Here is a 27,016-nt window from a genome sequence, read left to right as displayed (position 1 = left end):
AATACATCTGTATGTATCTGGATGTATAAGTGCACACAGTCCATGTTAAAAGAGTGTAGTTTACGAGGTGAGCTTTTTCCTCCCTGCATCAAGTTTGACAGGTAGAAAAGGTCAAATGATTACTGTTTTGAGGATTTTGCCCTCTGTGTGATAACCTGCATCATTAATAAGTAATGATAAAAACCTCACAATATGACACACAAAATGTTACGGTTACATGTTTGTCAGCTCTTCTGCCAAAGAACCCTTTCCAAATTTAATAGAAGATGCCTCGACACAAGGATACCACAAAAGAGCATCTATTATTCATTTAGTCAATGTATTGACATGGACAGCTCTGGTGAGCGCCGAGGTAAGGTCAGGACAAAAAGATCCAAGAAATGGAATCTGGGAACAACAGGATAGAAATAAAAGGTTTCCAGATGAAATATCTCAGTTAACTGACAAGTAGAAAGTCTGTCAAACAGGGTCATGGAAATTAAATGTCTTTTATATTGTCTTTTATGCTTTAAATTTCCTGACCTTCAGTTTTAATGCAAATGTAAGCCATTTTATATGTACACCCTCTTAAGAGCAGGAAATTAAATATAGGATGACATATAGATGTAGATGCCATAGCAATAGAGTTGAGTGACAGCCAGGATTGATTTGGTTGGCACAGGTCTGATTTCCTTTATATGCACAAATGTAGGGGTGTTATATTTCCTACTACCATTTCCTTCATATCTCCAGTATGTCTTTCTCATTCACCCTACCACTACAGGCTGGTAAGTGTTTTGGAGCAAGTGTGATCCAGCCGAGTGTGTACAGATGTGGTAATCCATTTGTTTAAATACATCTGACATGTTCATTAAGCTACTAAGCCACACACCCTCACATTTTTCCCTCTTCTCTCTCAATCCTTCTACCAAAAGCTGCTTTTTCTTACCGCATTGAGACGGTAATTACCATGCAGTCAAATGAGAGGATGGCAAGCAGAAACACAGCGCTTGTCTGTGGCTGCCTGCCAGCCAAGCTACTTACACTGTGGAGCACACAGCACCCAGACACTATAGGCCATGTAACTCTGGCTTCCTGAGCTAATAAAGATCATCCCTGGGTCTGAGGATCTTTGAGTGAACATGATATAGCATGTCGACAATGTATGACAGAAGATATGCTCGTAGGGGGCTGAGTTGTGGGTCACTAAAACACAAGAAATAACACAGAAAAGATACTGGGTTACACAAAGTGAGATGATGACACTTATCATCTGATACACAGAGCTCAAAGCATGTACTACCACTGCTACTTTTGATACCGTCATGTCAAAGAAATCAGACAGGCCTCATACCAGTCTGTGCCATTTTCATGAATTCTGAAATGAAAATGAAAGGTACTCCACCATCTTTGCACTTCACGAGCGTTAGAGACTCTCTGCCTGGTTGCCGGTCTGCTTTTCAGGCATGTCGCTGCCAACTTGGCATATTACCCAGGCACTACACTGGTGTCGGCAATGAGCCATCTCTTCCAGCTCCATGATTGCCATGATCTGGGTCGGCAAGAGTATTACATGGCCACCTGGAAAGAGGCGAACACCTGGACGCAGCTTAGCGCCCGGCTCAGCCATAATACAGGTCTTTTCTCTGCCAGTATATACAAACCTCCCTCCTCTGTCATATGGTGCACACAAGTGATTAGGCATTGTGTAGGCCCACTCATGGTCTACAGTAGGCAACATTTTGCAAAATCAAACTGCATTCAGTGTCCAACCTGTTCATAGGCCAGCTGAAAGTAATGGCAGCTGCCAAATGATGCATTGTGTGATACACAGCAGGTGATACTCTGTACCTAACAGGCACTTTCTGCACAGTTAGTTTAAATTATCAATAGTGCATTGTACAGCATGTTAGCCTGGGAAGGAATCTTTTGTGTAGCAGGAACAGATACAGGTTTTTGCCTCTTTACTTGTGTCGACTTTAGGCACGCACTGTTGCTAATGTGGTGCAATTTTGCAACAGGGGCTCAGGTGGTACGGTATACATTGCCACTTGGATATGCCATGGTCACATTAGGTGAAAACTAATTTTTTTTCCAAGGCAAGGACACCTGAAACAGCATCTCACTTCCATTTTCTGAAATATTTTTATACTGACATTTTGTCACGCCCCTCAGTGTCATGTAAACACGCTCAATGTATCCTTTAGCGTCTGTATTAGATGCATCGGGCTGCCAGAAACCCTTTATGAAATCAGGTGTCGTAAGTCATGTCAGGACAGTCCATGTCAGTCCTGAAGTCTGCTTAAGGAGGTGGGGTGGTTGGATGGGTCAAACAAACCCAGGACTTTCACCTGGGAGACCAGGGCTCTGATGTCCTGTGTGAAACCAAAAGTTAACGGTGACTTTAAAGTTGCGCGTTACATGTCACGTGACTTATGTGACTTTTTCTTACTGCCTAACCAAGTGGTTTTTTCCCTAAACCCAACCACACTTTTATAAGCGACGTTACATCGTTTTTGGAAGGCGTCTCCTACTGACGCCAAAAGGTACCTTGTGTGTGTTTACACAACGCCGAGGGGGTGACAAAACGTTGCTATTTAACACCCTAGGAATGAGAATGTGTTGACTATTCTGTGGCTTTTGAATATACTGTAGCTCTGTGTAACTTCAGAAAGAGTATCAGACACGTCTTGTTACTCTTCTTTCTCCTCTATTCAGTTTTCTTCTACATGTACTATAAATCACCCAGCTTTTTATTTTGCACTCAAAGCTGTGGAAAGCAGTTGTGTCCTTGCCAATGAATTTTCATGACAGCACTGTCATTGCACATTGTGCCAAAATGATCCTCTTGACCTCTGTCACTAAATTTCATTGTCTGTGATCAAATTCACAATTTATATTCCCTCTTTTTTTATTATTATTTTTGCAGAGGCTTAACCTATGTTTCCTTATTGTTAGCGCTTAGCTCATACTGGGAGGATCCAATTGCTGCATCATTCAAATAAATCTGCCCACCTGTCCACTGAGATAGCTGACGGTTATGTCACCTCGCTTTTATGTCATGTGTACCCTCACTGGGTTAAGACTGGATAATACTGTATTTCTCCTGGGCCTTAGCAATTCCTACTCTCTTTACTTTGCAATTGTCTTAGATTAAAAACAAAAACAGGAGAAAACAACAAATAAAATGTACTTAAACATGATTGCTTGATCTTTTTATAAAACGTAAGTTATCAGCTATCATAATGTTGTCATCATATGTCCCCTTGCTATCCACTCCAGGATTAAACTAGCATTATAGGACAAGAACCCTCATACATGTATTGCCACAAGACAGGTGTTGTCTTCTATCAGAGCATACTTTATTTTTATCACATAATTCACTTCGAAAAACCTATTCCTCTTCTTGGGAGAACCAGTGTTCATTAAATACGGTTCCCCTTCAGTAAGTTCAAGAGTCACAACTCACAAACAGCGGGATATAAAATCATGCCTCAGAGAGCCTGAAGAAGTAAGATGTCTGACTTTTTGTGAGCTTGACAATAGATCTCGCTTGGGGCCGTCAAATCCAGACAGGTCTCACAAAGGTATTCAGCAAAGCCCAGTGTCCCAACTAGTTCTCCCAAATCATCAAAACCATTGTGCATGTTGAGAAAAATTGAAGGAGATTTGAATGCTGATTGAACATGCTCCTGATGCTCAGGAGTGATAGTGATGGTCACAGGAGAGTGAAAGTGCATACAACACAATAGCAACCACACGGAAAGGTCACACAAGCAAATCATGTCGATAAAAAACAATACCAATGCACAACAAATGAAGTGGGAGAAACTGTGACTGAATTAACCGCATCCTCAGAATTTGTGCTAATTACTAGTCCTGTGGGTGCTTGTTAGTGGGGAATGTCCACTGCTTATGTGTGCTTATATAAGCAATCAATGGCTTTAATTAGACAATTAGGTGGGATTGGGTCCCAGCAGACTACTTCCAAGCCTTAAGCAGCCTTATTGTTTGCCTTCTTGATTGCTGAAAGTGCAACACATTGGGAGGTTGGAGTATTGTAACTATTGATGCCAAGGTTGGCTATTTGATTAGATTTTACACATAACAGTAGAGGCTATGTCTGACTCAGTGTTGGATTAGTAATGGTTATTGTTAGCATGGTAACAAGTGGCACATCTTTAGGTAGATTTTTAGCCATGTTAGCAGCGTGGCTCTAGGGATAGCATTGTCGATATGCTGGTTAGTCGGTCGGGGGAGCGGTCCACCACTTTGGTCCAGAATGAAATATCTTAACATTAGTTGGATGGATTGGCATGACATTTTGTACAGGCTTTCATGGCTCCTGGACATGGAAGCTTATTGACTTTGGTGATCCTCTGACTTTTCGTCTAGCGCCACCATGGGGTTAACATTTTAGTTTTTTAGGGAAATGTCTCAACACCTATCGAATGGAACAGACATCCATGATGACCAGAGGATGAAACCTAATGACTTTGTGATTCCCTGAGTGTTCGTCTAGTGCCACCAGAAACATTTTAATGTATCCAGTGAAATATCTCTACTAGATGTACTGAAACTAATTTTTCATCATCATGTTCATGGTCCCCAGACAATGTATCCTAATGACTTTGGTGATCCCCTGACTTTTCCACTAGCATTACCATGTGGTTGATGTTTGTTGTTTTCAGTGAACTGTCTTGACAAATATTGGATGGATTGCCATGAAATTTAGTACTAACATTCATGTGTCCTCAAGATGAATTGTAATGACTTTGGTGACCTTTCATCTAGTGCCACCTTCTGCTCAAAACTTTAACATGTCTAATACTTTGGTGTATGATCAAATGCCTGCAAAACTAATGGCATTTCCATCAGCCTCAGCTGTACTTGTCTAGTGTGTTTAGTACTAATTATCATGTTAGCATGCTAACATTTGATGGTGAACATGGTAAACATATACCTGCAAACATTAGCATGTTAGCATTGTCATTGTGAGCATGTTAGCATGCTGATATAAGAATATATATCAAAGCACTACTGTGCCTAATTACATCTTCACAGAGCTGCTAGCATGGCTGTAGCCAGGTCTATAGCAAGGCTAGTTCTCACATGACAACAAACAAAAAGATATTAATTTGATAATATTAATATCTACACTAGGTAATAAAATGTATAAAGCTATATCTCATATATTCATGTTTGTGATCAATGTCTCCAATGTTATGTCAGCATTCTGTTTTCAAATGGTGCACCTCTGCTGTCTATTCTCTTATTTAGCACAATTCTGTCTTTACATCCTACTGAATTTTGCTAACCCCCCACAATTTCTTTTTGAGGTGCAGTATGAGCCGACGCTGGCCTTTTCCCTGAACCGCTATAGCGGCCTTGTAGATCCAATAACACTGCGTTTACTGAGCAAACATGCTGAAAAAACACTATGGCGCTTACCTATCTTCATATTCAATATTCCACATCAGGCAGATTCACTGACCCCTCAGAACTGAAACGCTGTGAAATAGGAAACCCTAATGCTGGTATTATTTTCAGTAGCCTTTTATCTTTAAGAGTTGGATTTTATTTTGTACAAGCAACCAGGGTGACATAAAGGGGGGTTTTCAGGGCTAGCTTTTATCCAGGAGGGAGAAACAGAGATGTATAGAGAGAAAGAGAGACACTAGTGATACAGGATAGCTAATGAAGGGGGAAAGAGGAGGGAAAGGAGGAGGAGGACAGGAAGAAAAAAAAAGTCAGGCTGAGCTCATAAAGTTACAAAGGCAGAAAGCAAAAGAGCAAGATCCAGTTGAAAGAGCAAATGAGAGCGAGACAGAGCTGGCGGAGGGGAGCACTGTTATAACTTCATGCACGTTTAAGCAGAGAGGTAACATAAGTTAAATGCCCTAAGGATGTGGGTACCAGCGCCCAGCTGGAGAGATGACACCGGGTGCCATGCTTCTCATGAGGGGAGGAGAGGTGGGAAAACAAAGTCACACTGGGAATATTTTAAAAAACAGAAAATTTACAAAATTTATATAAGTTGTTAATCATTGAACTCATTTATCCAGGAAAAATTTGCTCGTTCCAGCTTCCAAAATGTGAGAATTTGCTACTTTTCTCTATTTTCCAACATTTTTAGCCACAATAGCAGCATGGCTCTAGGGATGGCAATGTCTGTCGGTCCATGACTTTGGTCTGGATTGAAATATCTCAACAACTATTGGATGGATTGTCAATTTTGTACAGACATTCGTGGTCGCCAGAACTGATCCCCTGACTTTTCCTCCAACACCATGAGGTTTAAATTTCTGGTTTGGAGAGAAATGTATCGGCATCTTTTTGATGTATTGCAAATTTGGTACAGACATTTAAATTTGGTACACAGTTCCCCTCAAGATGGATTGTAATAACTTAACAGCTTTTCATCTAGCGCCATCATCAGGTCAAAATTTATATTCACCCAATACTACAGAAGATATGCTCGTAGGGGGCTGAGTTGTGGGTCACTAAAACACAAGAAATAACACAGAAAAGATACTGGGTTACACAAAGTGAGATGATGACACTTATCATCTGATACACAGAGCTCAAAGCATGTACTACCACTGCTACTTTTGATACCGTCATGTCAAAGAAATCAGACAGGCCTCATACCAGTCTGTGCCATTTTCATGAATTCTGAAATGAAAATGAAAGGTACTCCACCATCTTTGCACTTCACGAGCGTTAGAGACTCTCTGCCTGGTTGCCGGTCTGCTTTTCAGGCATGTCGCTGCCAACTTGGCATATTACCCAGGCACTACACTGGTGTCGGCAATGAGCCATCTCTTCCAGCTCCATGATTGCCATGATCTGGGTCGGCAAGAGTATTACATGGCCACCTGGAAAGAGGCGAACACCTGGACGCAGCTTAGCGCCCGGCTCAGCCATAATACAGGTCTTTTCTCTGCCAGTATATACAAACCTCCCTCCTCTGTCATATGGTGCACACAAGTGATTAGGCATTGTGTAGGCCCACTCATGGTCTACAGTAGGCAACATTTTGCAAAATCAAACTGCATTCAGTGTCCAACCTGTTCATAGGCCAGCTGAAAGTAATGGCAGCTGCCAAATGATGCATTGTGTGATACACAGCAGGTGATACTCTGTACCTAACAGGCACTTTCTGCACAGTTAGTTTAAATTATCAATAGTGCATTGTACAGCATGTTAGCCTGGGAAGGAATCTTTTGTGTAGCAGGAACAGATACAGGTTTTTGCCTCTTTACTTGTGTCGACTTTAGGCACGCACTGTTGCTAATGTGGTGCAATTTTGCAACAGGGGCTCAGGTGGTACGGTATACATTGCCACTTGGATATGCCATGGTCACATTAGGTGAAAACTAATTTTTTTTCCAAGGCAAGGACACCTGAAACAGCATCTCACTTCCATTTTCTGAAATATTTTTTATACTGACATTTTGTCACGCCCCTCAGTGTCATGTAAACACGTTCAATGTATCCTTTAGCGTCTGTATTAGATGCATCGGGCTGCCAGAAACCCTTTATGAAATCAGGTGTCGTAAGTCATGTCAGGACAGTCCATGTCAGTCCTGAAGTCTGCTTAAGGAGGTGGGGTGGTTGGATGGGTCAAACAAACCCAGGACTTTCACCTGGGAGACCAGGGCTCTGATGTCCTGTGTGAAACCAAAAGTTAACGGTGACTTTAAAGTTGCGTTACATGTCACGTGACTTATGTGACTTTTTTCTTACTGCCTAACCAAGTGGTTTTTTCCCTAAACCCAACCACACTTTTATAAGCGACGTTACATCGTTTTGGAAGGCGTCTCCTACTGACGCCAAAAGGTACCTTGTGTGTGTTTACACAACGCCGAGGGGGGTGACAAAACGTTGCTATTTAACACCCTAGGAATGAGAATGTGTTGACTATTCTGTGGCTTTTGAATATACTGTAGCTCTGTGTAACTTCAGAAAGAGTATCAGACACGTCTTGTTACTCTTCTTTCTCCTCTATTCAGTTTTCTTCTACATGTACTATAAATCACCCAGCTTTTTATTTTGCACTCAAAGCTGTGGAAAGCAGTTGTGTCCTTGCCAATGAATTTTCATGACAGCACTGTCATTGCACATTGTGCCAAAATGATCCTCTTGACCTCTGTCACTAAATTTCATTGTCTGTGATCAAATTCACAATTTATATTCCCTCTTTTTTTATTATTATTTTTGCAGAGGCTTAACCTATGTTTCCTTATTGTTAGCGCTTAGCTCATACTGGGAGGATCCAATTGCTGCATCATTCAAATAAATCTGCCCACCTGTCCACTGAGATAGCTGACGGTTATGTCACCTCGCTTTTATGTCATGTGTACCCTCACTGGGTTAAGACTGGATAATACTGTATTTCTCCTGGGCCTTAGCAATTCCTACTCTCTTTACTTTGCAATTGTCTTAGATTAAAAACAAAAACAGGAGAAAACAACAAATAAAATGTACTTAAACATGATTGCTTGATCTTTTATAAAACGTAAGTTATCAGCTATCATAATGTTGTCATCATATGTCCCCTTGCTATCCACTCCAGGATTAAACTAGCATTATAGGACAAGAACCCTCATACATGTATTGCCACAAGACAGGTGTTGTCTTCTATCAGAGCATACTTTATTTTTATCACATAATTCACTTCGAAAAACCTATTCCTCTTCTTGGGAGAACCAGTGTTCATTAAATACGGTTCCCCTTCAGTAAGTTCAAGAGTCACAACTCACAAACAGCGGGATATAAAATCATGCCTCAGAGAGCCTGAAGAAGTAAGATGTCTGACTTTTTGTGAGCTTGACAATAGATCTCGCTTGGGGCCGTCAAATCCAGACAGGTCTCACAAAGGTATTCAGCAAAGCCCAGTGTCCCAACTAGTTCTCCCAAATCATCAAAACCATTGTGCATGTTGAGAAAAATTGAAGGAGATTTGAATGCTGATTGAACATGCTCCTGATGCTCAGGAGTGATAGTGATGGTCACAGGAGAGTGAAAGTGCATACAACACAATAGCAACCACACGGAAAGGTCACACAAGCAAATCATGTCGATAAAAAACAATACCAATGCACAACAAATGAAGTGGGAGAAACTGTGACTGAATTAACCGTACCTCAGAATTTGTGCTAATTACTAGTCCTGTGGGTGCTTGTTAGTGGGGAATGTCCACTGCTTATGTGTGCTTATATAAGCAATCAATGGCTTTAATTAGACAATTAGGTGGGATTGGGTCCCAGCAGACTACTTCCAAGCCTTAAGCAGCCTTATTGTTTGCCTTCTTGATTGCTGAAAGTGCAACACATTGGGAGGTTGGAGTATTGTAACTATTGATGCCAAGGTTGGCTATTTGATTAGATTTTACACATAACAGTAGAGGCTATGTCTGACTCAGTGTTGGATTAGTAATGGTTATTGTTAGCATGGTAACAAGTGGCACATCTTTAGGTAGATTTTTAGCCATGTTAGCAGCGTGGCTCTAGGGATAGCATTGTCGATATGCTGGTTAGTCGGTCGGGGGAGCGGTCCACCACTTTGGTCCAGAATGAAATATCTTAACATTAGTTGGATGGATTGGCATGACATTTTGTACAGGCTTTCATGGCTCCTGGACATGGAAGCTTATTGACTTTGGTGATCCTCTGACTTTTCGTCTAGCGCCACCATGGGGTTAACATTTTAGTTTTTTAGGGAAATGTCTCAACACCTATCGAATGGAACAGACATCCATGATGACCAGAGGATGAAACCTAATGACTTTGTGATTCCCTGAGTGTTCGTCTAGTGCCACCAGAAACATTTTAATGTATCCAGTGAAATATCTCTACTAGATGTACTGAAACTAATTTTTCATCATCATGTTCATGGTCCCCAGACAATGTATCCTAATGACTTTGGTGATCCCCTGACTTTTCCACTAGCATTACCATGTGGTTGATGTTTGTTGTTTTCAGTGAACTGTCTTGACAAATATTGGATGGATTGCCATGAAATTTAGTACTAACATTCATGTGTCCCTCAAGATGAATTGTAATGACTTTGGTGACCTTTCATCTAGTGCCACCTTCTGCTCAAAACTTTAACATGTCTAATACTTTGGTGTATGATCAAATGCCTGCAAAACTAATGGCATTTCCATCAGCCTCAGCTGTACTTGTCTAGTGTGTTTAGTACTAATTATCATGTTAGCATGCTAACATTTGATGGTGAACATGGTAAACATATACCTGCAAACATTAGCATGTTAGCATTGTCATTGTGAGCATGTTAGCATGCTGATATAAGAATATATATCAAAGCACTACTGTGCCTAATTACATCTTCACAGAGCTGCTAGCATGGCTGTAGCCAGGTCTATAGCAAGGCTAGTTCTCACATGACAACAAACAAAAAGATATTAATTTGATAATATTAATATCTACACTAGGTAATAAAATGTATAAAGCTATATCTCATATATTCATGTTTGTGATCAATGTCTCCAATGTTATGTCAGCATTCTGTTTTCAAATGGTGCACCTCTGCTGTCTATTCTCTTATTTAGCACAATTCTGTCTTTACATCCTACTGAATTTTGCTAACCCCCCACAATTTCTTTTTGAGGTGCAGTATGAGCCGACGCTGGCCTTTTCCTGAACCGCTATAGCGCGCCTTGTAGATCCAATAACACTGCGTTTACTGAGCAAACATGCTGAAAAAACACTATGGCGCTTACCTATCTTCATATTCAATATTCCACATCAGGCAGATTCACTGACCCCTCAGAACTGAAACGCTGTGAAATAGGAAACCCTAATGCTGGTATTATTTTCAGTAGCCTTTTATCTTTAAGAGTTGGATTTTATTTTGTACAAGCAACCAGGGTGACATAAAGGGGGGTTTTCAGGGCTAGCTTTTATCCAGGAGGGAGAAACAGAGATGTATAGAGAGAAAGAGAGACACTAGTGATACAGGATAGCTAATGAAGGGGGAAAGAGGAGGGAAAGGAGGAGGAGGACAGGAAGAAAAAAAAAGTCAGGCTGAGCTCATAAAGTTACAAAGGCAGAAAGCAAAAGAGCAAGATCCAGTTGAAAGAGCAAATGAGAGCGAGACAGAGCTGGCGGAGGGGAGCACTGTTATAACTTCATGCACGTTTAAGCAGAGAGGTAACATAAGTTAAATGCCCTAAGGATGTGGGTACCAGCGCCCAGCTGGAGAGATGACACCGGGTGCCATGCTTCTCATGAGGGGAGGAGAGGTGGGAAAACAAAGTCACACTGGGAATATTTTAAAAAACAGAAAATTTACAAAATTTATATAAGTTGTTAATCATTGAACTCATTTATCCAGGAAAAATTTGCTCGTTCCAGCTTCCAAAATGTGAGAATTTGCTACTTTTCTCTATTTTCCAACATTTTTAGCCACAATAGCAGCATGGCTCTAGGGATGGCAATGTCTGTCGGTCCATGACTTTGGTCTGGATTGAAATATCTCAACAACTATTGGATGGATTGTCAATTTTGTACAGACATTCGTGGTCGCCAGAACTGATCCCCTGACTTTTCCTCCAACACCATGAGGTTTAAATTTCTGGTTTGGAGAGAAATGTATCGGCATCTTTTTGATGTATTGCAAATTTGGTACAGACATTTAAATTTGGTACACAGTTCCCCTCAAGATGGATTGTAATAACTTAACAGCTTTTCATCTAGCGCCATCATCAGGTCAAAATTTATATTCACCCAATACTTTTTTGGGGGGGGGGGTTAATCAAAAAACTGCAAAACTCCTGACAATCACATCAGCCTCACCTGTACTTTGTGTTTAGTGATAACTGACAAATGTTAGCATGATAATGAACTAAACTAAGATGGTGAACATTATTCCTCCTAAATATCAGCATGTTAGCATTGACTCTGTGAATGTGTTAGCATGTGTGTGTATAGCCTGACAGAGACGGTAGCGTTGCAGTAGACTCTTGTTGAGTTTTGACAGTTGGTTAGGAAAAACTAAGCAATTTGAAATTTGAAGGATTTTCAGACATTTTATAAATTTTACCATTAATTGATTGATGATGAAAATAATCAACAGCTAATAATCAACAGATGAATCAATTATCATTAGTTGTAGCCCTAACATACATTCAGACGCCTGGGTTATACAGTTCAGATGTACATACTGTACATGTATTGTGCTCTGTGCCCATACTGTGCTGTCCTTCACTATCTCTCATTGTCGTACGCACAGACTCCTCTCCTTCTCACCAGGGAAAATCTATCCACTGTCAGTGCGACAAATGGAGTGATGGCATCAGAATGATTGAAACCACCTACAATGGTGCCCACAACTTCCTTATCTTTCTACCACACTCTCCCTCATTTGCTGATGACTTCTTTCTCTTCACCCCCCTGTGCCCACGTTCCTACCCAGCTACACCCGTCGTCTGCATGCATCATCCCAGCCTCTTCAATGCCATCCTGGCTCACAGGTCTTGCCAAAGAGGCTCAGGCTCACTGGAAGCCCCATGGCGCTACACAAAGTCAGCCAAGAGGAGAGAGAGGAGGGAGGAGGAGAAGAAAGGTGGAGAAAGAGGAGGCATGGGTTCTGGTGTTTTCCCCCTACCAACTTAAAATCTTACTCTCATTTTAGCTGCATTATTTTTAGCCCATCACAAATTTACTTGAAAAATATCAGTGGATTTGCACCACAATATTGTGAATCATTGCTTCACATGCTAAAATGTAAAATCACATGCTAAAATGTAAAATCACATGCTAAAATGTAAAATTCTTTGTGCACTATCCTTTGCTCCTCAAGCAGCCATCTTCTTTCAGAACTTTCTTTGTTCTCACACCCATCACCCCCCACCCCCTCCCACCTTACCTCATCTCACCTCCCCAACACCAGGCCCGGTTGTTGAGCGCCAGTCATGTAAATGAGATAGTTAGCAGATCAAAAGGCATGGAGAGGTATTTTTAATGACACAAGAGGTGTTGATTAGTGTCAGAGAAGAGAGACAAGGCAAAGTGCAGCCTCTATAACACCCCAATGCTTTGAGGCACATGTTGAAGTGTGTGTGTTTGTGTGTGGAAAGAAAACGTGTCTATGTGTGTGCATTCTCGCATGCATTTACAGTATACCCACAGACATTCGTCTATGATTGTGTGAGTGTGTGCCATCAAAGTGTGTGTACCTTCCCTCCGGGAGATCATCTTTAATGCATAATACATAGCTCCATATTTCCCACTATAACAGCAATAATGTTGGCGCACTGAGTTTATGAAGAGGAGATCAGGTGTAGGAGAAAGCGATTACAGGGCATAAACACTGCAACTGATATTGTTTTATTGTGAGAAGTAACTGGCATAAAGATGACAGTAGCTGAAGATAGCCCCGGAGAAGAGTACCAGCAACAATGTTAATCAAGTGCTTCACTGTGGTGATTGTTGGTAGTTATGGAGGTGTGACATGGATAACGAGTTGTCCTGGTGAATGTTATTGAAGCTCAAATCAGGCTAAGTGTCGGACACGGAGGCATAAAGGTTCCAAATGTGTGTTAAGCCAATAAACTCCAGTATGATGATGATGATCTGGCTCGGGCCATGTTTATTTCGATGCACAATTCACGACAACAGTGGAGATTTATTGGTATAAACACTCTTCTCTGGTGATATACTGTATGTAATTGTGGAGTTAATTACATTTTAGCTTGACACTAAGCAATGTGTGCAGCATTTTTAATTAGACCTCTAAGGGATTGGGTTTTTTAAAATTATTTTATTAGCGTCATGGTTACGTAACACTTGCCATTTGTCTTTCAAATTCTATCCAGAGCAATGTGACCGCAACTAGCAGCCTTTATCTCTGAATCAAAATTTGAATCCAACCTTTATATATAAGGTCTAGGAATAAATAAATAGCAGTTGAAAGCTGGCATATCAGTGGCTCTTCATTCTGTGTCCAGGGGCTTGCCCACATGCTTTTGCCCGTGTCAGAATTTTCATCTTGCCGTTCTCCCCAGCTGCTTCCCTTGCACGCTCTCTCCCTCTCGCTCACACAGATGGCAGAGGGGTCGAAGCACTTTAATGAATTTTCAAAGGAGCTGCATTGGCAATATTAAAAGGAGCTCCCGCACTTAAACACGTCTGACACCGGAGTCACACGCATGCGCACAATGACATGGGCACGCATATATAAAAGGCGCAAGCATCCACTCTCTCTAATACACATGAATGGATGCAAACACACACAAACACCAATATTACTTTCTTCACAAACCAATAACACAGAGAGAAAACACCACATCCTACACACCGGTGGACATTCTTAATTAACTCCATTGGAATGACAGGCGCCTGCTGGAAGGTCAAAGGTCAGTTTTAATGATGAGCCTACATATGGCAGCCACCGTGTTGCCTTGCAAGGGAAACAAGCGCCACTTCTGCTGATCCATCTGTCCCGTGGTAATGACTGCACCTGGCCTCGCATAGGCCAATGCACACAGGTACCGGAGCTCTCAGAACTAGCTTGGTGCACAGAGGGAAACACAATTAAAAAGCAATAAGCATGCTTGCATCTCGCGGCCACATTGTTTACTCATTATGTGTAATTATCTATTTGAGTCAGAGATTTTAAAGACTCCTTTGTACAAGCTTTTTAGACAGTCAGCATGAGCGTTTACGGTGCAATGAGGCCACAAATGACTGTGATCTTAGACCTGATGAATTTCAATTGGAAACGCTGTCAATTGTCAGGTGCGTCCTCATGACCTATGTTAATGGTTTACTTGTTGCAGGAGGCAAATGTTTAGGAACCTGATTTGTGAGTTGAGAGTGAATTGTCAAACATCATTAAAGCCTCTCTGTTTTTGCTTCTCCTACTCACACCAAAGCCTGGAGGAACCACTCCAATCCAGGCCTCTTTTAGCTGGCCTTGATCGTGCCTGTCGACATACGACTGCCTGTAGGGTTTCCCCCCATCTTCACAAGTGGCTGATATGAAGGGCCAAGCCAGTGCTGCGCTGCTAGAGGCATCAAGGCTATTGCCTCTCCCTCTTTTTATTTCTTCCTCTCTATTCTATCCTTCCGTCTACTTCTCCCCAGGCAAGAGAGTCTTTATCCCACCTCTATGTAACTGAACTCAGGGTCAGAACTCAGCATAGAGCCCACGGGTCTCTGATCTCCCCAACTTCTGATCACTCATCAAGGTCTGCCAGGCAGAATTCTTTTAAAAGCTGCATTTGAAAAAGTCCCTTAAATCCCCTAGGTTTTTTTTTTCAAAACACAAGAGGGTGGGGGCAAGCCCCCCGGGAAGATACATCAGACCATGGCTGCATTTGATTTAGCTCTGTTCTTTCATTTAATTATTTTTTTTTTATTCCTGCTCTAACACATGGCATTAAGGCATAAACATATTAATTCTTTTTAATATCCTAGAGATCTGTTAAAACTCTTTATGATAAAAGTGTAAGATTGCAACATATGAGCAAAAAGTGTGTACAATTATAAATGATTTTAAATACAAAATCAAATTGTTATTAGCTTGTCTGTCATCATCCAATTTGACTCTAGTCTGACCTGAGGGGAAAAAATGAATGGGGATTGAGATATACAGAGCGATGGCGCATCACTTCTGTTTTCAAACAGAAGACAGCTGCAACAGGAACAGAACATCTGCTGCAGTGCTAACATAAGCATACCTCGTTGCCGTACTGTCATGCCTGAGCGGCCTTTAAACCGGACAGCGCTGAGTCTGACAACCGCCTGATGAAGTTTGGAGTTTCTATAACTGCTCTCGTCAGGCTGTCACTCACAAAGTACTTATTCACACCTCGACTTGAAAAGAGATTAAAAACAAGTGAGCAATATTTTTTTTCCTTCTAAGAACAGCCTCAGTTTTGGAGCCAATCTGGCTTCTTGTCTGACTTGTGTAAACTTCTAGATACTTCTGCAGTCTGTGTGAGCCCAGGCCATCTGTAGCCTCTGACAGAGCTTCTCTAATTCTTTGTTGCAACAGAAAAAAAGAAGTAATGTTTATATCAGCTCAGATGGAAGGGTGCAAGCTCTCTCAGTATCATTGATAACATGGCAGCACTGTTCTCTCTTCTGCAATGTCTGTTTCACACCTTCTCCCTTTTCTCTCTGCATTGAGGTCTTTTTGCAGCTAGCTGGAGCTTGGCCAGCCAGAGCCATTTTGTCCCATTATGTGGTACTGTAAAAAAACAGCTGCTCCCATTCCACACTGGTGAATAGGTTAAATGGTGACACAAGGAACAGGGCCTTAGTTGTCATGGTTTAAATTGACTGACAACATGTGCTGGAGTTTCCACTGTTCCTTCTCGGCTGCCTTCCAAATACATTGCTTTTGATTTCCAATTAGTGGCCACGCAATCCTGCAGCTATTTTCGAGTCATGACTGACTTTCTGTGTGTGTGTGTGTGTGTGTGTGTGTTTGTGTGTGTTCATTGACATGTCTCAATGTGACACTGAGAAAAATGCAAAACCGCCCACTGGTTAACTGAAATTAATCTGTCAAGAGCACTGTAGAACTGGAGGAAAGAGAATAGGTGCCCATTGCAGTGGCTTGGTTGAGTGCATGTGTATAGTTAGAGTAATGTGCCTTCTTGAATGTAGGCCTCTGCATCATTTATTCAACTGATCTTTGTGTTTGTTTTTTTCGCAACCCCAAAAAAGAGGAGTCTACACTTTGAAAACAAGTGGTAGGATTTATTGAACAACATAAGGTAGCAAAGCCATTGGCATATTTTTTAAAGAGGAAACTTAAGATAACAATGACAGTAATTATTTTTACAGGGGGGAAAAGCTTGGTATACTTCGGTTCAAACATTTACAAGGTATTCAATACCAGTATGTGGGCTGTAAGTGCACTTATAAACACTTATAAATCAAGTGTTTAATAGCACATTGAAATATGCATGCTTAGGATAATACACCGAACCATAAATGTCACATTTCCCTATTAAAACACAGAAGAAGTGACTAGCAAATAGATGCTTGAAGATATTGAGGGAAAGAGATATTTAAAATGAAAGAAAAGATGAGATACTTATCAAAATGGAGCATAATACAGCTTTCTGTATTCCCTTAACTGACCTCAGAGCCAAATTTGCTGCCACTCTGCTCACCCTCAGTCCTCCATCTCTGAGAGGTTGAAAATTGGAGGGGTGGGTGAGGGTAGTTTAAAACAGAATATGGGCGAGAAAGGTTTCAACAGAATTTCCAGCAGCTGGCGAAGAATAATCAAGCCACCAGTAATGATTAACAACCCTATCAAACCCTCGCTGATATACTCTGGTCATTTGTGTTATGGGAGATAAAAGTCATAATCTTTATGGACATTTAAGGCCAGATCGAAAGATGGTGAGTTATTTCTCAGAGAATCGTTAGAGTGTTAATGCATGATTTGTGGTCACTGAATAGAAAACCTGCAAATTATGAGCGTAGTCTTCATTATCAGACACTGACCCCTACAGTGTACCAGTTTAAAATCATTACTGCCGTGTATCAGTTGTAATCATTATCATATTGTTTGTGGCATTTGTTGAGATCACAGTTAACACATATTTAAGTAAAAGGGGCTAATTTGAACTTTTCAGTAGGTGTTGCTGCGGTTGGCTGTCCGTGGCCAAACAAACCAGTTCCTCTGACTCCGTTAAAATGCAGTGTTGTCCCCGCTGTGGTGCACTGACTGTTATGTGATAAACGAGGAAAGTCAAGACCGGCTGTGTCAAAACGAATCTCCCTTGAGGAAACTGATGTCCTTGTCGCAAAGTCTCAGAGGACTGAATATACAGCACCGCAAAATATCCCACCAAGGGCAGATGATGTCTCTGTAAATTTAATCCAGATTTCTGTGTCACCATGTTTTCTTTACACATCAACCTCTTTATGGTGAAAAGATAGTGTACATCGTGCAAATACCACATGTGTTGTTACATTTAACAAGATGAGCTGCAAACACTTGCTTGTTTTTTGACAGCATCTTTCAAATAATAGGCTGCATGTATCCCTACTTAATTCAGACCAGGACAGACTAAAGTTCCCTTTTACCGTCATATAAGTTGATCAGCTGGGCATGTGTGCAACTTGTTCATAGTTCAAGATGTGATTACCTGGGTAGAAATCAATATGTACTGTGTTATTGTGGTAACATATTTTAAATACTTTTATAAGCTTTTATTTGATATTGTAAATGGGGCTACATGTGTAGCTTCTGATACATTTTCAAAGTCTTATGAACTACATAAACATTCCAATGTACTGCTTCCCCAACCAAGAGCTGTCATGGTGAGCAATGGCAATATCAAGGGAAAATTGCCTAATAAAATTGTCACAACACATACAAGAAAGAAAGCCCTTTAAACTGGAGGCAAACTCAAAGGGTTCATGGTGTGGCTGCCAGTTACTCATCGTGGCATAGCCATTTCTGCTTTATTGCAATGGTTAGTCAAAGCAAAACTTTACAAAATTGAGTCCATGCCTTTACTAACACCCATGTCTGAGCAGTGACATGCTCACTATGTCACATCACAAAGGCTTTTTGTAAATCCCTCACAGCACTGACCACTCCAAACATCCCCAAATCCCTCTTGTCAATAGAGAAAAGACAACATGAGGAACGGACTTCTCAGCTTTTCTTTGCCTTGTCAAAAGTTTCCATATCGTGTTGTGGGTTCTCCACAGCATAACTAAGACCCTGGAAGCAGCTTATCTGCTTAAAACAGGAGGGTGAGAGAGGGTGAAAAAAGTGTCTCCGTCTTCCATCTTTTTCCTGGTTCACAGAGTGGGTTTATTGAAGCCACCAGGGCTTTGGTTTCTCCCTCTAGTTTCCCCCTCCACCATCCCCACTACTCTAATCCACTTAGGCCCACGCTACCTCCACTAGTTTTGATTGGCCAGGCTTCCAAATTTCCACCATAGGACTCAGGAAAAATCAATAATCTTCACTGCACTGCAGAAAGTTCCTCTATTAAATACATAACTTGTAATTAGATGAAGATAAATATGGAATGGTTGAGAGCGTGGAACTTCTGTTTATTCACCTTTCTTTCTTGGCATGAATGGTTTGCTCAGCTGTAGAACATTTCAGGAGTCCTTCTTGACAAAGTAGAAGTTTGAGCAATATTAGTTTTGGTGTGATTCTCCAGTCTTTTAATTTTAAATCCCTCATGGTTCTCTTGTATTTATGCCAGAATGTATTACATTTAAACTTTTGCCACATCCCACTCATCTCCTTTCCATTTTTATAGTTGTCTTTCATTGCAGTCCCTTCAAGTGTCTTGGTCTCTCACTCTCTCTCTACCAAACAACACTGATGCTAATGTCATTGAAACCCCAGGTGTTTCTAGTGGCTCTTGAAGTCTGACATCAGTCCCTGCCACCCCCTCCCCTGGGTCCAATTTTCCCGGCATGAAGCTTCAAGGTCCTCAGCTGAGCTCTCTGTTTAGCAACAACAGTAGCAGCGAGTGTGAATGTTTGTCAGACAGAATGGTAATGAGCGTCCCAGAGAATGAACCCCAGTCTTCCCCCCTCTCCCTGAAAACAGATTTGTTCTCACGTGCAAAACAGATATTGTAATCACATTCCCCCATCGTTGGATCCCATTGGAATTTGTTTGCATGCACACCAAAAATGTAAATGAATGCAGGGGGATAGACATCATCAGTGATAAATCATATTACTGGCAAATTCTGCTCAGCAACACAACTGCACTGTAAGCAATGGAATTAGTCCTGAGTCTAGTATTTCCCTCACTCTACACCCAGTTATTGTCAGTTCACTCCATTTCCTTGTTTTATTGCACATTTACAAAAAAGCAAAAATGTACTTTAGAAGAGAACATTCGTAGAGGGACCACTTTAATTGTAAAAAAGCGTGCTGTAATGGAAATCCAGTATGTATTTCTCAGGCTGCCAGAGAGTTGGTACAGAAAAGTGGAAGAGTGTGGGTGCAGGTCTTATAATATTCCTTTCTATAAATCTTTGGAAATATGAATGTCAGGTACCAGTGACAGTGAAAATGGGGCTAAATCTTGCTTTTTTTCAGCGTACTGGTTCATTGTTTGTGCTGGGGCCACCCTAAGGTCTTTGTGGGTAGTGCAGAACTGTCATTTTATTATGCCGTTGGAGCCGTGGACGTCAAACTAACAAGCTTGGGGAAATGTAGCAAAGGTCGAAGCACACAGTGAGAGAGATATCTTAGGGCTACTAAATTACCTCAGAGACATATGGAGAGAGGGGAACACCTTGGTATAGGTTTGTGTGAGCAAACATTTGTTTGTTTGGTGGTTATGTTACACTGGTGCAAAAAAAGGCAAAGACTTGTTGGTAATAGATAAGGTTTCTGCTTACACCCTCTCTCCCTCCACCCTCAAAATCTTGAAACACTGACAAGTATTAATGCAAGTTGTGCAAACTTTGGATACTCGGGGGAGACTATCTCACACGTTTCATGTCCCTCGATTAATAAATGATGTCCCCCTCTTGACAGGGACTATTCTTAACCCCCAGTCTGTGCAATGCTGGGACACCATCATTTTTCAGGGGAGTTAGTGACAGCTTCCGCCTGCATTGAAGTTTAGCTTGCTGTACATTGTAATTTGCTGACGTTTCTTTTTTCTCTTTCTCTCCCTCTTATTTCCCCCTTCCCCCTCTATTCCCCAATGGCCTGCTTACAGATGTAACCAACTATTCCACTTTAGGTAAGACTCATTTCATTTTTCATAGCATTGTTCTCAAGAGTGAGAGTCATGTTTGAGTTGTCATGTGTCTTTGGGAGTGATGTGAATGCATAAATATGGAAAAGAGTTAGAGGAGGGGGAGGAGTCGAAGCGGCACCAAGATGCTGCTGTTTGCTTAGTAAGGTATGCAATGCTCTGCAATCCTCACCCATCCCATTTTCCAACATGTGTGCATGAGAATACACAATGGTAGCTTATTCTGGCAAGCGGATTGTGTGCTCTGTGCCTTCAATTTGAATTTTATTCAAATGAGAATCAAATGGCCCAGATTGTTCAAAGAATACGCCGGCAGTGTTGACTTAAACAAGCATAGCACGGATGGTGTCTGTTTCCACACTGGTGGTGAGTGTGTGGAAATCTCTCATATGTTAAGCTGTGAACCCTTCCACTGTTCTCCACTCCACATGTCAACATGAAACCCCTGGTACTGTGGACACTGACAGTGTTCATGTGGTGACATAGCCTTGGATGTCCTGTTCTCAACAAATAACTCAACAAACGTCTCTCAGGGACCTTCTAATCTTTTTTCACTATACTCATTCTATGGTTAACTCATGTCTTCAGCAGTGGTGTGGCATATACTCCAACTTCCCTCTTCTTAAGCAGGCTCAAGAGACGTACGGCACTTTCACACCAGCAGTTCAGTCCAAATCCATGAGCAGTTACATGAATGAAATGTGGTTACATGAATGCCATTTCCGAACCCAGATATACACCAAGAGGATGTACCGGAGTCAACCGAAATAAGTTGGTCTGAGATCAGTTGAACTGCAGTACACTCCTGTGCAGTCAGAACATGATCTGTAATTCCACAGGAAATTCATGTGTCAGATATCATTAATGACACTGTTCAATTGTAGAATCAGAATCAGAAATACTTTATTGATCCCCGAGGGGAAACTCTTTTGTTACAGTTGCTCACTATCAAGTCAATGCACACAGGAATAGAAGTACTAAGCAAAAAAATACAATACACTATAATACAGGTAAGATAACTTAAGTACCAAGTGGGTATACGTATAAAATTAAAATAATGTAATGTAAAGTACAAACGTAGAAAAGGTTTCAGTCGTAGTCAACCTTTTCTACGATAGAACACTCCTGGACGAATGAGGGACTACACCGTCCTGTAAAGTACAAAGTGGATTTACCGGTTGATGATAAGTATGTACGGTTTAGCAGTAAAATGTTAAAGGTAAAATGCCTCACAGCAGGGAATAACATTCTATCCTGACTTGATACCAGTAACATTTTCACCTTTTAACTTCTTTTTGGTCTGTAGTGGTCAGTTGTGCTCACGTAGCTCTCCCACTGGATACAAATTGTTCTTCATTTATATGTCAAAATAGCGGCAATTACTTTTCCTGGCAATGGCTTTAAACAGCCAAACCGCAGACTGTATCATCAGTAAACAAGGTTGAATCAAGCACAAGACCAGCAGGCTTAGTGAAATGGGGAACAAACGAACTCAGCGGGAAAACAACCCTAGTTGTTGAATGCTAAGATGAGTGTAGCATCCTATGTTTTGTCAGACTGTTACTAGACAGCAGGCTAAGACACTCAGCAGGCTGCAGGAGTGTGATAGAGGTCAACTGCATGAGTGAATCCACCATAGCAGGGTCTCAGACCAGGACAGCAGGACCTTTCAACGCTACCCATGGCTCTGACATCTGTTTATGAGGGGGAAATCAATCATCTCATCTCCAAGGTGGAGCAAGTGTATTGGACAAATAAGAAAACTGGTATACCTTAACATTACTCTTACTTGGCTCGTGATTTGTCTCAGATACATAGTTGTTCTCAATGCACTTGACTTTTCGTACTCGGACAGTTTTGGGAGACTGCCACCTCATTGTGTAATTGAAAACCCAGTGCCATGCCACTATACTAGCACAGTTTGGCTACCCGGCAGAGCATCTGCAAGCAGTTCTGGTCCGGCTCTCAACTCTTTGAGGCAAGTGCTGGCTGACTGCTCGGAAACAGAAAACCCCTGGCTAGCTGAGAATAATAAGTACCCATGGGAAGCTGCCAGATGGACATTTACTGTGGGCCTAGCTGGAGAGGGAGAAATCTGTCAAACATCACACTAGGCATCTGTGGGGGAGCAGTGCAGGTTCGCGTCCACTATGTCGGATAAGAGGAGTGCTCTTTGTCGAGACTAAAAGCGGTTAGATTTTTAACATATCACATCTAGTTGATGCATTTACCTTCTTTCAAGGTCAGCATTTCACATTAAAGCCACCTGTTACAGTGAAAGCTTTAAATAATATCTAGATAATGGACGCTTTCAAGATGTTTATCATAAGATAGTAGTGGCCATCGCAGATGCAGTCACTAAGTGGTGTGGAATAGCTTTCTTCATTTAACTCAAATTTTATTCCCATTTCCAGGCATTCAGTAACTATTAATTAACACTAAATTCACTTTGGAGCCGGATTCCGCTGTGCCGCTGATGTGAGAAAAGAGATAAAGATTTGAATATCTGTTTTATACTTTACCACTACTGTGGGAACTTTCAGATACCTCCCTCGGCAAAGTCTCTCTTATCTCTCCCTTAAATTTTGGTACAGGCAGTTGTTTCTGTCCCTGTCATAGAGCAATAAGTCAAAAGCATGTCTCTGTCTTAGATAATCCTTGAAGCCCAGTCTTTTGACTTGGAGTAGAAATGTCCAGTATGTTTTTTGTTCATACACTCTTCAATACAAAGCTATAGGCAAGGAATTTCAATTGGCTCATTATGCTCAAGGGCTTCAGAGCTAAGGAGAATGAAAGAGCACAAAGAGTTCATCCCAGTATCAGCAGCAGTGAAATAGGACCTTGATTCTCTTAGACAAGCTGTGCACCAGTTATTATTGCATTATGTCTGGCAGCCCTCCTCTCAGACAGGAACTGAGCCACACTTGATCAGTGATATGACACTGGCAGAGAAGAGAGTAATTGCTGGCTGCTTAGTTAAGCAAATACCATTACGCAGTTGAAGTCTAAAAGTAGATTTATGCATGGTAAAAATTATAAAAGGCCAGCCCGGACAGTATCCAAAGCACTGGTAGCTTTGTAATATTCAGGAGTGGATCCTTCTGAAATGGTTTTGGTTTATTCATCTCTCAGAGGACAAGAACAATGCTATTCATGGATAATACAACACTTTCAAGTCTCCATCTGGGTTTCTCATGCCCTGGAAAAATGCTGCTATATACTGTAAAATATCAAGAAGAATGCTTAATTAGAATCATATGGTTTTTGATAATCATGTGCATACCTATAATTTTATTTTGTGTATAAAGGTGTTGTCCTCCTACTCTGTACAGAGAGAGAATGGATACGTCAAATGTGTATGTAACAGCATATATTTTATAGCAATGCTCTCAAGTTCACAGCACTCATAGGAATGCTTGTATGGAGAGCAAGCGAGCAGTCATAACCCCAAACCATTAGAGAACAACCATAGCTTGTTCCTGTGGTGGGTCTTAATGTAAGCGCTTTCTTTCTTTTAGCTGTGCCCTCTGGGTAACGGGCCATTTCACTAATGGTGAGTTTCTCAAGCATGTGTCAAAAGCCTCCTGGCATTATCAAAAGCTCTTGAGGGAGCTTAAAGTTGCTGTATGTTGGTTTTTTCCCCTCTTTTTTTTAAAGACCAACTACTGCTGGGTAAGTTGTTAATAAGAAATGTGTCTGATAGCTTGTTAGTGTGTCTTTGCATATATTCTACAGTAATTAGACTTGAGTGACAGATTCACTTTTATAGCCGCCTCTGAGAAATCTGCTTACATTGTGGCATCATGGCAGATGACCACACATGTTACTATCCATACTATGCACATACAGGTGCTTTAAGGATGTTGGGCAACAGTAATTTAGGTGGACACACCACACAGATTCAGGTACACTTGAACGCCCCTATCCCTGCAAGTGAAGCTGGGCTGCTGTTACAAACAGATGGCTTATCTTTAACTTTATCAGCGGTGGCAGTGTCACCAGCAAACGCGATAAGTTGCTCCAGTGCCTGGGGAGAGCGGTATCCATCAGTAGCTAGCAGCATATGGTGAAGGCACATTAAGGTGTCCTCTCTCTCTTCCCCTGCCTCTCTGTTCTATGAGTTCTGCAGCCAAGCATCAGATGCTCACTTCACTAGACAAGGTGTGAGTGTTTGAGTGTGTGCTGAGGGACAGTGGGCACCCAATTTGAGATCTTGTGCTTCCTATTTGATCTGTTTTATATGTTTAGCTCTGCAGTAATTTATTTACTTATTATTATGCCTACTTTTTCTCATTTATTTCTTTTCATTCATTTTTTTTTTGCTTGTTTGTGTCCTTTAAGTAGATCTTAAGAGTTAAACATGGTTGTTGCTGGGCATGGTAAAATAAAAAGTGTTTTTTTTTCATTTGGAGAGGAATCACAAGGCAATATCAGCAACTATGTCTGTGTCAAGAAGGTGTTGTTTTTCCTCTCTCTCCCACTAATAACAACCTCCATTGCTGTCTCAACCTAACCACCCCGGTAAGGCACTCTATTCCAACATTGGAAGGAAAGCATGTTTACCAGATCCTCCATGTGTTGCATTTCTACATTAAACTGAATGTCAATCAAAGCCTTGTTTGCTTGAGCAAGTGGCTCAGTCTTCCACGGACCAACATGACAGCATGGTGTTGGAGACAAATCAGATGCACTTCAAAAATGATATTCCCCTCTTGTATAGATTAGGAAGTACACAGTATAAGTGCTCATGATAAAAAGCTTCTCTCCTGAGGCACACACAAATTGTTACATATTGGTATGTTTCTGTCACACTAGACCAAATTTATTATGAATATCAATGCCCTCATGTTTCTAAGCGATAGCCCATGCTTTAAATAAAAAGCCTAATTGTATAAGTCCTCAGGACTAATGACACCTTGCCTCAAGGCCAGTGCCATTTCCTTACACTGACTACAGTTGTTCTTATTTTAGAGTCATTGTTTTTCAGTAAGGACTTATTATGTTATAAGAACCTCCAGTGCTTTTTAAATTTACTCTCTCTCTCTCGCTTTCAATTTTGACACCCCTTTATGCAAAGTTTCAACTCATGTATGAAACCTCTGATATGTCACAGCATGCATCCCAAACCCCTCTAGCCTTCCCTTTTGTATTGTTATTCCCGTGTTGACGTATCTCTAATAAGCAGCGTTAATTAGCCTGCTCTTCAAAAATATAATTTTCTATTGTGAATCAGGGTTTGGCCATTAAATGAACAAAGGCAGTCAAACGACTGACACAATAGGCTCGGCTGATTAAAGGTGCAGCCATAACAAAACTTGGTTGAGAAACAATCAGGGAATCTACTTGATTATACATCATCCTGTTATCTCATGTTGACTAGACCATTTGTGTTAAGAACACGTATCTTAAGTACAGAAATGTGTTGTTATGTTGTCGAAGAGTCTTTTTTTTCAGTCAGCTCGAGAAAACCCAGATTAGGTTGCGATGATGCACACAGATGAGGTTCGTTTCGGTATGTGCACATAGTATTTTCTGCATGCCAGAAAAAGAAGTGTGATGCCACAAATATGCTGCTGTTTTAAGGCACAGAACTGTTTGCAGTATCAATCCTAAAATGTCTTGTATTACCAAGGAAATCTGTTGGGATATCAGCTGAAGTCATATGGTCTCCTTTGAGACAGCATCTGGCCCAAGTTGGCTCAAGCACCCTGCAATCATTTTGGCAGAACATTTGAGAATGATGAAGACCACTGGACAGAATCCATGGCCTTGCATCTCTGAAGGTTGAATGTCAGAGGTCGTTGGGTGGCCAACCCATCTGCCAGTCTGGCACTGCCACATACAGTACAGGCTGGATGTTAGTAATAGAGTGGCATGTTTCGTGGGTGTCTAAGCAGATACAAGCTGTGTTCATAGCCTGCTCAGATGCATACTCTTCATCTACATCATAGCATTTCAACAGATTATATTATTGTCATTGGTTTGATTTACAATTTTTGTAAATCAAAAGGTTTGTAGATGTATCTAATGCAAAGGCATATGCTTAATAGTCTTCACGAATATCACAGCAAACCTTGCATTCAAAGCAGTCTGTGCCTCTTTGTCGTGGCTAGAAGCTGAGGATTCCCTTTGGATGAAAGTACCATTACATTGTGTCATCAAAATCTTTTCTGAACTTGAAAACCAAGCATTTTGCTCAAGCATGAGGTCATGATCATGGCAGGATTAACAATTTGGGGGGTGGGAGAGGGAGCAAAAATTGGATGTTGGGCCCCAGTGAACCCCATTGTCC

General features: G+C 41.2%; 1 long non-coding RNA gene across 2 annotated transcripts in view; it reads left to right on the top strand.

The window, feature by feature from the left end:
* LOC122870044 overlaps positions 1–27,016 on the top strand; it is a 156,137-nt gene that overhangs the window by 88,899 nt on the left and 40,222 nt on the right. For both annotated transcript variants that reach the window (XR_006376485.1, XR_006376486.1), the window contains one exon: positions 20,686–20,709. This is a non-coding gene — a long non-coding RNA (uncharacterized LOC122870044). The remainder of the gene's footprint in view (positions 1–20,685; positions 20,710–27,016) is intronic.

This window comes from Siniperca chuatsi, linkage group LG22 (genome assembly GCF_020085105.1).
Source record: "Siniperca chuatsi isolate FFG_IHB_CAS linkage group LG22, ASM2008510v1, whole genome shotgun sequence".
Classification (NCBI taxonomy): domain Eukaryota; kingdom Metazoa; phylum Chordata; class Actinopteri; order Centrarchiformes; family Sinipercidae; genus Siniperca; species Siniperca chuatsi.
The sequence above is the reverse complement of the archived record's forward strand: the minus strand, read 5'-3'. Positions and strand labels throughout refer to the sequence as shown.